At 46.1% G+C, this 14,457-nt stretch overlaps 1 protein-coding gene across 2 annotated transcripts in view; it reads right to left on the bottom strand.

Annotated features, from left to right (window-relative positions):
- The window catches only part of TIAM1 (TIAM Rac1 associated GEF 1), a 361,545-nt gene that overhangs the window by 268,798 nt on the left and 78,290 nt on the right, over positions 1-14,457 (bottom strand). The window contains exon 2 of one of the 2 annotated variants that reach the window (XM_084800517.1): positions 14,334-14,386. The exons of the other annotated variant lie outside the window; for it this stretch is intronic. The gene's annotated coding sequence lies outside the window, so the exon portion shown is untranslated. The remainder of the gene's footprint in view (positions 1-14,333; positions 14,387-14,457) is intronic. 2 annotated transcript variants of the gene reach the window in all.

Here is a 14,457-nt window from a genome sequence, read left to right as displayed (position 1 = left end):
AATATAAAATATAGGAATTACAGTTGGGAGGAGTGGATAGGATTAGCAATCCAGCAGTGTGGATTTACAGACAAGGGACAGGGTACAGAGGATTACTAAAAGAAAACATCAAGAGTCAGAGGACTCTTGGGCAAGTGGCCTAATTTCTGTTAGAATTGCTAAAAAACAACTTGTGCTCAAAAGTCAATTGAACAATTTGATCAGCTATCAAGGAGAGTAGAGTGGGCAACAGTGCAGGACTCTTTGCCAAGATTGGGGCAGGGTAGGCAAAGAGAGGCCTGAGTCAAAGTTAACGCCTGCTGGCAAACAGGACCCAAAGGAGCTTGCTTCTAGTGTGGTCCAGGGGAGAGCCTTTGTAAAGATGGTGTTCCTGCTGGGTCTTCATTTTAACAATCTCATTGGGTTAGAAAGGAAGATAACATGATTGAATGAAATACCCCCACACACAAATATGGAGGCTCTGTTCCTTAAAGAAGTTACCAGTGACAAGGGCTTTGACTCAGCATTGCAATGAACTGAGGTATCCAAAGCCAAACTCAAAAATATCTCGTCCGCACCTGCTCCCCAGGGTTAAAAGTCACATTTAACTGCTTTGGGGCAGTGACGGAATAAATCACGAGTGCTAAAAAGTAGAAGCCATGGCCACGCCTCTTTCATCTCACAGCTCGAACATTGGAAAGGGGTAGCAAGAGCCCCATGAAGAGCATGGCCAGGCCTGTGTACCCTCAACTACTTCAGCCATTGGGAAGAATTAGACATTCTCATAACAGACAAGAGATAATGAGAGGGTATTTCAAGGCCTGCTCCAGAGATGCAACGAAACCAGGAGAAGCGGAGAAAAGTAATCTCTTCCCACAGAGCAATTACCTTGGAGAGCCACAGATACACCACGGCCTACAGAGCTCTTTAGAAGTGGCTACTGTCTCCACAGCCCAGTGCATCTGTGCCACTGTGCTTCAGGGTCACAGTTCTTAAATAAAATTTTATAATTTAATAGTGGGGGGGTGGAGCATGAGCTAACCCACACATGTGGAAGGTAGAAGACAGATCTGTGGGATCAATTCTCTCCTCCCACCTTTACTTGGGTTCTAGGAGCCAAATTCAGGCTAGCAGTCATACAAGGTACACTGACCCACTGTGCCATCTCACCAGCCTAAAGGACCAGTTTAAGTGACATCATTAGAAATCATAATTAAGCTGGAGAAATGGGTGTGTAAAGGTGCTTCTCTAAAACCTGATGCCCAATCGCACATGTTGGTAGAAAAGAACTGACTCCTGCAAGTTCATCTGTGAACTCTACATGGTCACTATGGTATGCACTGGTATGTAGACACACACACACACACACACACACACACACACACACACACACACACACACACCATAATAAATAAATACATTAAAAAAAAAAAAAAGGGAAAAGTTACCTGCCCCACAACCACGCCCTGCTGCATCGGGCACCCCCAAATATCAGACTCCTGGGCCTCATCAGTTTTCAATCTCTATCAGCTTCAGAAGTATTTCTGAGGTTCATTAGGGACCAAAACAATCATATTTTATAGCTGTGGTTTCCATAATGAGTCTTGAACTATAGTGGCTTTCCAAGTTTTCATTCTCCAGGAAGCTAAAAGCATCACTATCCCTCTTTGAAATCCCCTAAAAACTGGGGTTTGATATTCATTGTGAGCAACATAAATCTGACCAGTTACATAATAGAAAACATCAGGCAGCACTGGCTCCCATTCAAGTCATTTAGAACAGATTTCATAAAAGCTGGACCTCACGGGATGCGGCCTCCCACAAGCCAAAAAGAAGCCACGGCAAAACCACAGGATCTCTAAACTGTTCATGCTTGGACCCTCCTCAGTCTCGAGTGAAAACAGCCAGGAGACTAGAAATTGATGAGATTTCATTACATGAAGAACTTCATGAAAATCAGATCTCACTCTCCACGGCTCCCAGCAACCAGGCTTGTGTTTATATGAACAGCTCTAAAGATAAGCTGTCCCGTGGAAACGACCACGCCTAAGTGATGGCACTGAAAAACGTTCCATTTGCACCGGCTTTGCTGCTGTGGACAAGGCAGCACTGAGGGAGCCTGCATCCACACAAGATGTAATAGCAACTGGAGGGCACAGCTTCCTGCTTTAGTGCAATAAAATTCCAGGAAAATTTCCTATACATTCTCAGTGTGTTACACTGCAAAAAAAAAAAAAAAAAAAAAAAATGAATGAAATAGCTCAAGGACCATGAATGACAGCTTAAAAGTATAAAGTTCCTCATTTGCCAAATTCCTTACTCATGTTCTGTAGATTTGCCAGGGGAAAAAAAATAAGGTAAAAATGACTAATTGCTATAATATTAATTTCATATTTTATCTCCCCCTTAAAGCAGTAAAGTGCAATCTGTCATCTTGAGAAGAGTGACACCATGTCAGCCAACAGTGATGGCAGCCAAGCCAACAGGTGGGCAACAAAAACTCCCCATCCCCACCCTCCACACCACCAACCAAGCATCCGTTTCTCAGAAGTGAAGAAATATTCAGACAACCATTACTGCTATAGCAGCTTCAAGACCAGCAAGGAGTAGGGTGTGTTTCTGTGGGAAATGTCACCGGCTTCAGCAAGGACACATTGGATGTCACGCTAACAAGAATGGTCAGAATCAATAAGTCAGTCTCAACCTGGACCAAGATATTAAACCTCCAAGTCCTGATTTCTGTCTTAGTGAGGACAGGATATTTGTTTGTTCTATGTTTGTTGTTTTATAAAAAAGAAGAAACAGGAATCACTATGTTACTTTGTCTCTGCAGGGTTTAGCATTCAGGAGTCTTCTAGAACGTTCTTTAACTACATGTTTACTACTTTTATATTCCCCTTGGTTTTGCTGAAGGGGGAGCAGGGTTTGCTGCATAGGGTTCCTTCAGGTAAGGTACAACCTTGTGGAAGATAATCTGGCAAGTCTGGAAGGCTTTAGGCACCCCCTGCCTATCCTGAATGTTGTCTGTAATTCCAACACAGAGGACACACATCTTGAGTGACTGCATACAATTTTCATCATAGCAAATGCTGCTCCTATCACACTGCACCTGGCCAAAATCTCAGGCCCTCTTGGTAGCACCCACAGACCACCTAAGGAGGCCTGCAATGGCCCAATTCCTTGTTAAAGCCAAGGAGCAATTTAAGACCACCTTCCATTACTTCCCGGTTTATAATATATCATCTGGATTCTAATGGCCAGGCCTCTCTGATTCAGAGAAATGAATAAAATCAGGGAAAAACCAAAGGCATTTGGGGCTTGGGTTTACTGGGTTTGTTTAACACCCCACCCCTGAAATTCCCACAACTTTCTAGTGAGGTCAGAGTCAGCTACGGTAAAATGTGCCTCTCGGTCCAGACATCCGCTCCAGGCACCAGCACCGAGCGCAATCCCATCAGCCCCCTGCTCAGATTTGCTCACGCTCCCTTACAGGGAGCACAGTGAGCCTCTAACGGAAACCGTCCCTCCATCATTTATTTAATCAAGCGCTAAGTAAGCAAACGCGGTGTTTATGAACATTACCGAGTGAGAACCAGGCTACAATTAAATGTGAATTGAAAAGAACAGAGAAGGCAAAGAAAACAAGAAAGACACAAAGGAAGCCTCTCCTAGTAAGGGTGCCACCGTGGCGCCACAAACTATAATCAATCACGGCCCAAACATACAAAACGGGACCCTCCCATCAATAAGAGGATCTTTCTCAGTGGCTTGACGGAATCCCGAGCCTCTGACCCTGTCGTGCTATGCCCCACACAGGGCATGCACCCGTCCTTTGCTCAGTGCGTCTACCCTGTATATGCTACCCACCTAGTAGTCATCTAGATTCTTCCTCAGTCATCAGGGCAGCCGCCACAGCACCACAGCGCTAGACTCTGCTGACCTTCACTTCACGCCATAGCGGTACCAAAGGGCAAAAGCGGAGATGCTGGCGGTTGCCATGTTCCGAGCAAGACAAGGAATACTTACTCTAAGTTAAAGGACGGAAGTTGTTGACCATGGGAGGAAAAAGCTCACGTGCCAAAGTTGTTCAGAGCTAACGTTAATTGCTTATTTTGCCTAACTTACAAATTCAACTTCAGCCTAGATGTACAGGTGTTTAATAAAAACACAACACAGGTAAAATTCGGTTCAGTGTGAGATTTTTGGACAACCAGTAGGGGAGTGGAACTACGTATTCATGGGTGAAGACAGAGTGTCCCCAGCACAACACTGGGAAATAATCATTCACCAAAATGAGCAGCGGACATCACAGCAGTGACTGAGCCATGTAAGACAGCCCACTGAGACCTTGTTAAGACAAATGTACACCGGCCTCAGGAAACAAAGGGTAAACACAAGCTAAAGATCTAGAACGAAGTCAGAAACAATGTTAAAAATATTTTTTTAATCTAAAAAGCTGGTGGTTAAAGAAAAATTATTTAATTGTAAGAAAATCCTGGAGATTCTGAAGTGGGTTTGTAAAACAGTGGCCAGTTTGCTAAAATGTTACGTAAAGATTAAGGATATCCGTGTTATCTGTATGTTTTATGAGTAGGTGTGCAGGGGTGGGAGTAGGTGTAGGTCTGCGCACAGGAGGGTAGTAACATGTGTGCACCTCTTACATACATGTGCAAAGGATGCAGGTTGATGTCAGGTACTTTCTTCTATTAGCCACGTCACTGAGGTTTGCAGGGATTGTTTGGTTTTTTCAAAGATGTATTTATTATGTATTCAATGTTCTGCCTACATGTGTGTTTACATGCCAGAAGAGAGCACCAGATCTCATTATAGATGGTTGTGAGCCACCATGTGGTTGCTGGGAATTGAACTCAGGACTTCTGGAAGAACAGCCAGCACTCTTAACCTCTGAGCCATCTCTCCAGCCCCACCATTTCATTGTTTTGAGACAATGTCTCTCACCAAAATTCAGTTCATCAATTCAGCCAGACTGACTGGTGAGCAACACCCCAGGATCCTCCTATATCGGTGGCCCAGGATGCGAAACGTGCTTCTACACCTACTTTTTATACAGATAGTGGGGATCCACACTCAGGTCTACACAAAGAAATCTTGTCTAGAAAAAATACAAACCAAAAAAAAAAAATGAGTTCCCAATGAAAACAAGTGAGGCACACAGCCACACCTAAAACATCCACTCTGGCCAAGATGACCGGACAGAGGCCAAGTTAGCAGGACCTCTGGGAAAAGCCTAAGAAAAGAGCTAGCCTCAGAGATGCCCTGTAAACATGCACTCCTGACTCAGACCCACAGCCACAACTTCCCTGTCGAGCACACCTCCACTTCTAGGAATGGGAGCTCTCAGTGGCACAGGTGACCTCTATCAGACAGGTTGGAAGGCCTCAAAGTCCACAGAGGTGGTAGTGGGGTCAGAGTCTAGTCCTACCAGCCTGAGGGCCCTGGCCCCCACTTCTGGAGGTGCTTCCCCACGACCACTCCCAGTGTGCTTACTTGAAATAGCAAATAGAAATATATTATAGTAACTAGGATAGATCTGGGGACTAAATGATATAATGGTATCATATTCATCTGATTTCCACTGCTGTGATAAAACACTAACCAAAACCAATCTGAGGATAATAAAATGGGTTTATTTGGCTTATAGTCCATTACTAAGGGAAACTGAGGCAGGAACTGAAGCAGAGACCATGGAAGAGCACTGTTTACTGGCTTGCTTCCCCTGGCCTGCTCAGTTACCTTTCATATACAGCCCGGGCCTACCTGTCTGGGAGTGGCACTGCATACACTGAGCTGGGCCATCCCTCATCAATACGTAATCAAAACAAAAACAAAAAACCAGCCCACAGGCCAATCTGATGGAGGAGGTTCCTCTGCCGAGAGCCCCTCTTCCTGGGTAGGTCTAAGACTGTGTCAAGTTTATAAAAGTTAACTATGACAGATATAAGGGTGCATACAGGTGCTCAAAACACAGTAGCTATTTTCACTTTGTCCTATTTTGTTCTTGAACAAAAACACTGGATGTTCCCTCTGGCAGCCAATTGCCATGCTCCCTCTCCTTTGCTGAATTTGGAGTGAGGTGACTCACTATGTGGCGGAGAGCACCCTACAGAGTCACCGAATCGATGCAAACATTCCACAGCCTGACATAATCAAAGCAGGCAGAAAGGCCAAGTGTCTGGCAGGCTCAGAAGACACAAAGCCTTTCATTGGACAATCAGCCTGGTCCCCTTCTTCCCTGTGCTGCGAACTTTCCCTGAAAAGACAAATCAATGTCTGCTCATGGTGGACAGGACACCAGTCACAGACCCAAAACTAGTGATTCCACCCAATTCAGGTGGACAAATGAACTTAACTAGGTTTCTTACAGCAGCATGGACAACTTGCTCCACTGAGGAAAACAGCTCTCCTAGTAACCATAAATGGCCCAGATCCTGGGAGGAGGCAAAAGCCTCTTATACCCCTCCCCCAGCAGCCAATAGCATCGCTCCTTGGGAAGGAGGGGCCCTGTGAGCCTCGCCAGCCCAGGTCCCTTCCTAGGGTATGCTGATAGGCGCACACTCCTGTGTGTCTCCTGCAGGTAACAAAGAGGGCAGCACAGGGGCCATGAAGGGTGGTGGGAGCAGCTGCTCATGAACAGTGTCCAGATGGGACACAGGACTGCCTTGCTTCCAGGAACACTGCTGCCCACTGGCACTCACTAGACAGAGTCAAGACTCAACACCACGACTCCCTAAAATATAAAAGACACGGAAAAAGAAAAAAAAGAGGAAAAAAGAAAAAAAATATACAAGACACTTCACTTCTTTCCCTTGGCATAAGTGGAATTTCCACACATCCTTTTGTTTCACCCTACATCTTCTCCATTAACCACAGTACTTCTCTCTTCTGTCTCAGACCAGGGCCAAGGTAGATCCTGGAAGTGTCCCCTGGCTTTCTGCAAGAAGCAGGTCCTCAGCCACAGCCACGCCTGCAGCTTCCTCCAGCACCCGCCTCCCACCCAGACCTAAGCTTCTGCATGGCAAAGTACAGAAGGCCTTGGAAAGGCCTTAGTCAGGCCTGGAGGCACAGGCCTCTAACCCGGATAATCTGGAAGATAGGACAGTCTCAAACTTAAAATAATAAACAAAATAAGAAGAAAGCCGAGGATGTAGCTCAGTGGTACAGCTTGCCTAGCACGCTCGAGGCCATTGGTTCAATGTCCAGCAATATCAAAAGTGAAAGGCCCTAAGGAAAACCAACACTGGCCCACAGACAAAGGGGGGGGGACTCTTCTCTCTTAAGTGTTGGTCGAAACAGTCCCTGTAGACCACCTAAGCCATGTAGTGGTCAGTTTAATTAAACAGCTGGGTGAGAGCCAAGGGGAAGCAGTGACGTCAGAATGGCATGGCTGAGAGGCCCTACGCTAGGACAGGCCTCAGCAGCCACATCTTTCGGGGACTGATTTGTAGCTGTGAGGTGAGAATAAATCAAGCCTGGGGCAGCAGGCATAGCCGGTCAACCAGGCCACAGCCACCGTGATGTTGGCCATCCATCAGGCCTGCTGCCATATGTGGTGCCTAAGCCACAGGCACAGCTGGCGCAGGGAGCGAGGGCTGGTGACTTAGGCTGCAGTGACACACTTCTGCTTCAGCACGTCATTTCATCATAAATTTTTAAGATCTGAGTTTTAATATATGTTTATAAATAAATATATATGATGCATACAGAAGTTAGCCAAGTCTGCGCATGGCTGAATAATCCAATTCTTGTGACCTTGAGGACTCTAACATGAAGAACATCACTAGGTCTACGTGGCCCGGCATCTGGAATTTGGGGAAAAGAGCAGCCACGGAGGCATAGGAGCAGATGGAAGAGATGCTGATGCCGCTGAGGATGGAAATGGAAGGGCAGAGATGCTGAGCTGCAGCCAAAGGAAACGATGGGACAATAAAGCTGAAGCCACGGTCTGGAGAAAACAATTCTGAAGTGTGTCACTCGGGACAAAGGACTTTTTCCAGAAACAGAGAAGCATCTGCTGGGCTTGGAGGAGTCTCTCCTAGGAGGTCCGCAGATCCCTCTTGCTGCTCCTTTAAACTGCAGAGACAGGCTTGGGTGTTGCTGTGCGTGACCAGCTTTCATCGTGTACAAACCGCGTCTTGGGGGAATGTCTTCTTTTGTTCCTTTTGGGGATACAGCGTCTTGTTCTCTGCAGCCCAGGCTGATTCCAAAGTCAGGAATCCTCCTGCCGCAGCCTGCCAAGTGCTGGGACGACAGGTGTGCACCACCACCACCGCCGGCTCTTTGGGAAGGTTTGTATAATGGGTACACAATTAACATGTACCCACAATGCATAATTTCAGTTGTTTCCCTGTGCTCCCCATTGGATTACCACTCTGAAGACTGTCTCAAGCACCCTACTGTGTCAGCCACACATATGTCCACAGGTGGAACTACAAGAGACATAAATCTAATGCTTCTACAGGCCCACCCAGAACACCTTAATATCTCCAACCGTTTGACTTCTACATGTCACTCATGCTAATCCGGCCGCCCCTCCCTCTCCACCCTCCCCTCCCTGACCAAGTCAGAGTCCAGACAAGAACCAATGTCACTTTTGCTTAATTTTATTTTGGTATCCTTTATCCAGAGTCATCTTCCCTCCCACACCTCATGACAAGATTGTTCCTGCAATTCCTCTTTTCTAGCTTGAAGCTCATCCAGGTTAGGGCATCTCTCTTGCCCGTACTTACCCTTCTATCACTTTTTTTTTTAAACAATTTTTTGGAAGTGGGCCAGACAGACGGCTGAGTGTTTGAGTACGCACTGCTCTTGCAAAGAATTTATGTTCAGTTGCCAGAACCCACATCCAAGGACATGTGTGCACGCGCACACGTACACACATACACACATACACACACACACACACACACACACACACACACACACACACACTTAAATCATTTCTTAAAGTTTTGCTGTTGTTGAGGCTAGTGAGATGTCTTAGCAGGTAAAGGTGCCTTGATGATCTGAGTTTGATCCCCAGGTAAAGTAAAAGTACAGACTCAAAAACTAGGGATAGTGGCACATGCCTTTAATTCCAGCACTTAGGAGGCACAAGGAAGCAGATCTCTATGAGTTCAAGGTCAGCCTGGTCTACTTAGTAAGTTCCAGTACAGCCATGGCTATACAAGGAGATTTTGTTTTGAAAAATACCGAGAGAGAGAGAGAGAGAGAGAGAGAGAGAGAGAGAGAGAGAGAGAAATGCTAGCAAGTTGTACGCTGACTTCCACAAGCATGAACACACACACACACACACAGAGGCAGAGAGACAGAGACAGAGACAGAGACAGAGGGAGGGAGAGAGACAGAGGGAAGGAGAGAGACACAGGGAAGGAGAGAAAGACAGAGAGAAAATTTAATTTAAAAACTTTCATTAGGGGCAGGAGAGATGGCTCAGAGGTTAAGAGTACTAACTACTCTTCCAGAGGTTCAGAGTTCAATTCCCAGCAACCACATGGTGGCCCATAACCATCCGTAATGTGATCTGATGCCCTCTTCTGGCACTTGGGCAGAGCAATGTATACATAATAATAAATAAATAAATATTTTAAAACATATTTTTCATTAGCAGCCAGGCACAGTGGCTCATGTCTATAACCCCAGCAGTCAGGGAGGCAGAGGGCAGGTGGATCTCTATGAGTTTGAGGCTAGCCTGGTCTACAAAGTGAGTCCAGGACAGCCAAGGCTGCACAGAGAAACCCTGTCTCAAAAAACAAAAACAAAACACACAAACAACAACAAAAACACTTCCATTAGCAAACCCTTCATAAGCCCAAACACCAGCTCTTTCTCTGACACTCCAGCAAGAGTGTACGGAAAAGAGAGAAAGCTCTTCTAATCACGCCACCAGCCTTCACAGAAAACAGAATGGCAGACCATCTCCACAAACACCCTGCCGACTACTGCTCCCACACTGAGGGTAATTCAGATGCACCATTGGTCTTGGGTCTCAGTTCAATGCCATGACCTTTTAAGATTGATTTATCTTTATTGTACATGTATGAGTTTCTGCATGCATGCATGTCTGTGTACCACATGACTACCTGGTACCAAAGAGGCCAGAAGAGGGCATCAGATTCCCTTCAACTGGAAAAGTGGGGTTCAGAAGGTTGTGAGTCTCTATGGGGATGCTAGGGACTGAACCTCAGTCCTCTGCGAGAGCAAGTGCTATTAGGCACCGAATTATCACTCCAGCCTCACTTCCATCATTAAAGTAAAGAAACATGGCAGAGCATAGTTGTAATTCCAACACTTGGGGAGCTGAGGCAGGAGGATCAAAAATTGAAACTGTCCAAAAAGAAAACATCATAATGCCATTGATGAATCTGAAGATGATTTGAAAAAGAATTTTGGATTATGGATCCTATTTCCAGAGAAGAGACCTTAAATTCTTAAGCAGGAATGGTGTTCCTTACGCCGTCTGTACGGCTCCAACAGACTGGCTGTGGCATGAACCTCTGTACTGGGAGGCAACTTCCCCACGGACTGGCACCGATGCCCTTGACCATCCAGGGGATGGCAAGAGCACACACACAGCCACCACCCCTCACGAGGAGCTGAAGGGTGACAAAAAGGAATGCCAAAAGAAATAAGCCAGAGTCAGCTCAGCTCTGCCTGCCCGCTCTCCCTCAACACTTGTCATCAACCTTTAAGGAGCCAACTAGAGTCATGGTGAGACTTGGGGCACAGAGGCTCCCAGCTCTATGCAGGGGATGCATTCTCATCCTTGTCCCACACAGTGATTGTCCTTGAACTCTTGCTCCTCCCTCAGCATCACAAAACCCACAGAGCAAGGTTAGGGGCAGGCATAGAAAATGACCCCAAAGAGGCTCCCATGGCAGACTTGGAGTGGCAAGTCCTGGGCCAACCAGCTTTTGTTGTTTTATTTTGTTTTGTTTCTTTTTTGTTTTTTGAGACAGGGTTTCTCTGGGTTAGCCTTGGCTGTCCTGACCTCTCTTTGTAGACCAGGCTGTCCTCAAACTCACAGTGACCCACCTGCCTCTGCCTCCCAAGTGCTGGGATTAAAGGTGTCCACGCATGGCTTGGCAGCCAGGTGAAATCTCTCTTCTCCCTCTCCTCCCTTGACAAACCAGAGGCAGCTGTGATGGCTTCTCAAAGGCTGAAGGATGCATTTTCCACGCTTCTGTAATCCTTTCTCTCCAACACAAAAAGCCAAGGATAACAGCCACAGCCTGCAGCCAGTGTGGATGAATTCCGGCATCACCAGGTTCTACGAGGGCCCCGCTCCGCCCAATCTTAAGCTTCTCACTTCAAAGAAAGACTGTTAATTACACATTATGATACCAATTATATCGGAATGCATTATGAAACAGGATCATTGCTAAGCAATTTTACTATTTTAATTCTTTTCTTCTGCCATTTTAAAATAATCACTCTGGTTTTTATTGCATTAAGATACAATTAAGAAAGAAAAGTCTTTAATATTTTAAATCTATATCATTTTTCTTACATAAAGAATTCAACAGCCATAATTTAGCAATATAGTGAGAAGATAAAGAGATTAGCTTAAGAACAGTGAGATGGGCACCATCTCAGAGGAAAAATTCAAGGCCACTTACTTTGAAATAGTAAAAGCACAGAGAATTCCTGACTAGAGCTAAGATAGCCACACATTCATACCGAAGAGGGAGCTTTGTCCTAAGGAAGAAGGTGTGACAAGACCTCAAGATGTCGACTGTCAGGCCTGTTAGCTTCAACAGAGTTGTTAGCTACAGCCACCAAGGCAAAGAGATAACTGGCTGTAGTCAGGGTTTCTATTGCTGTGATGAAACATCATGACCAAGGCAACTCAAACGGAAAGTGTTTACTTGACTTTTGCTTCATCACCACTGTTTATCATTGAAGAAGTCAGGACAGGAACTCAAACAGGGCAGGAACCTAGAGGCAGGAGCTGATGCAGAGGCCACAGGGTCTGTGCCCTCCCCATCAATCACTTATTAAGAAAATGCTCCACTACCAACCTACCCACAAAAACTTCAACTCAAAATTCACCCTATCTACAAAATGTGCAGGTATAAAGACAACAGAGATTGAGGGAAGGTTCAACCAATGCCTGGCCCAAGCCAAGACCTACCCCATGGGAGAGAACCAATCCTTGACACTATTAACTATATTCTGCTATGCTTGCAGACGGGAGCTAGCAGAGTTGTCCTCTGAGAGGCATCACCCAGCAGCCCCTCAAAACAGATGCTGAGACTCACAATCAGACATTGGGTTTGGGCAGTGCACAGGGAGCCTTGTGGAAAAGTTGAGGGAAGGAGGAAAGGACCTGAAGGTAACAGGAGCTTCACAAGAAGACCAACAGAGCCAACTAACCAGGGCCCAGAGGGGCCTATTGAGACTAAAGCACCAACCATGAGCCTTCATGGACTGGACTTGGGACCCTACAAAGATGTAGCTGATGGGCAACTCAGATTTTACATGGGTCCTCTAGTAGGGGGAGAAGGGGCTCTCTCTGACATGGACTCTCTTGCCAGCCTTTCAATTACTTCCCCCTGGTGGGACTGCCTTGCCAGGCCACAGGGGAAGAGGACATGCTCAGTCCTGATACGACTTGATGAGCAGGGTGGATGGGAGGGGGGCTCCCCTTTTCTGAGGAATAGGGGCGGGGGAGAGGAGAGGGAGAGTGGGGCTGGGAGGTGAGGAGGGATGGGGCTATGACCAGGACGTAAATAAATAATAAATAAATAATAAATAAATAAATAAATAAATAAATAAGAAAGAAATACAGAAAGGAAAAAGAAAAGACATTCACAAGCTTACCTACAGAGTGATCACATGGAGGCATTTTCTCAGCCGAGACTCCTCCTAGCCCTTATGTCAAGCTGACAGAAAGCTAGCCAGCATACTGGTCCTCCAGGGAAAATTTTAGCCTACAACCTAACAATCACTCCTACTATCAGCCTTGAATTTCTACCTGCTGACTGGCCAGAAAGGGCACTGTCAGCTCTGCCCCATGCAGAGCAAATCTACAAAGTCTACCTTCAAGATGCGCCCAGCCTGCCTGCTCCTCCCACCCCCACCCCCACCCCCCCACCCCCCCACCCCCCGCCCGATCCGTCACCAGCATCCTCCTCACTGTCAGCTCCCCAACTTGCTCTTGATTTGCAAATCCCACAAATGCTCCTGGGTCCACTGCAGACACACACTTGTAAACACACACAAAATGAAACGAAGAAAATCTGGCATAAGCTCCTCTTTAGAGAACCAGTTAATAAACACACAGCAAATGGCAGAATCCAAATACCACCTTTTTGTCACTCTAAAGGAAAGATGATACTTGTCATCAATACCAGATCATCAATGGCTTTACACTCATGTGGAGAAAAGCTGTCAAGGGCTCTAATGATGGATGGACGGAGTGACAGTATGTACCATTATTAATAATTAAAAAGGGACATTACTCTACTATCTTGCCCAATTTTTATTCATTCATTCACCATAGTTGCACACTCATCTCCCAGCCTCAAGCAATCCTCCCATCTCAGCTTCCTGGGTCAGCAGACCTCGGTAAGTGTCACCAAGCCTGGTTGCTGGCCCCCAGTTTGGACCTGAATCTGGTCATGTCTTTATAAAAACTTTGGAGAACAACAGTAACATGTGAAGAAGCCACTGAGCAACACCAGCAATGCAGTGTATGCTGTGGAAATACCAAGGACAAATGTATTACAGAGGAGGACGAGAGAAGAAGGAACCATATTCTGAAATGCAAGTGAAGACCTCAGAGCACAGCACCCCTGCAATCCTCACAGGAGACTGGAAACAGGAGCGAGTTCTAGACCAGCCTGGGCCCCAGAGAGAGACCTTGTCTTAGAGAGGTGGGGAGGCGAGATCAACCCTATGCAGTGTGAGTGTTGCTTAGATAACCAGGTTGACTGGACTGTGCTTAAGTATTTTACCAACTGAAATAGCTATCAGACAACCATGAAAAGCTCCACACCAACAGCCAGTGGCACTAAACAATGAACTGCTCATTTTGCCTGATAAGAGGATTGCAATGATGCTGACCCAAAGAGCCCTGCTCATTTTAGAGAAATATGTACACACAGAACCAACTGCGCTCCTTTAGTCCCCTGTGCTCCAGGCACTTGTACAAGCGGCTGCGGCTGTCTTGGCCATACAGAATCACTGTTGCGTTTTTGTTTTGTTTTTTAAGATCAAGGAAAACTGTCTAGAAGGAAGGAGAAGGGATGAGAATTTTAACACAGAACATTAATTTGGAGATAGAAAGTCCTCCGAGGCACATGCCCAGCACACAGGAGGATATGGCTACTCACCATTCGGAGCTCAAGCTTTGGACCGTGTTAAGCTGCAGAATGTGGCTGTCAACCTACAAGTTCAAAAGAAAAGGTTCTGAGTGACAGGAAGAAAAATGAAAGCGGGGAAGAGCCCATTTCTAAG

This window comes from Acomys minous (genome assembly GCF_964271855.1).
Source record: "Acomys minous genome assembly, chromosome: 11".
Taxonomy (NCBI): Eukaryota; Metazoa; Chordata; class Mammalia; order Rodentia; family Muridae; genus Acomys; species Acomys minous.
This window is presented reverse-complemented; position numbering and strand designations above follow the sequence as displayed.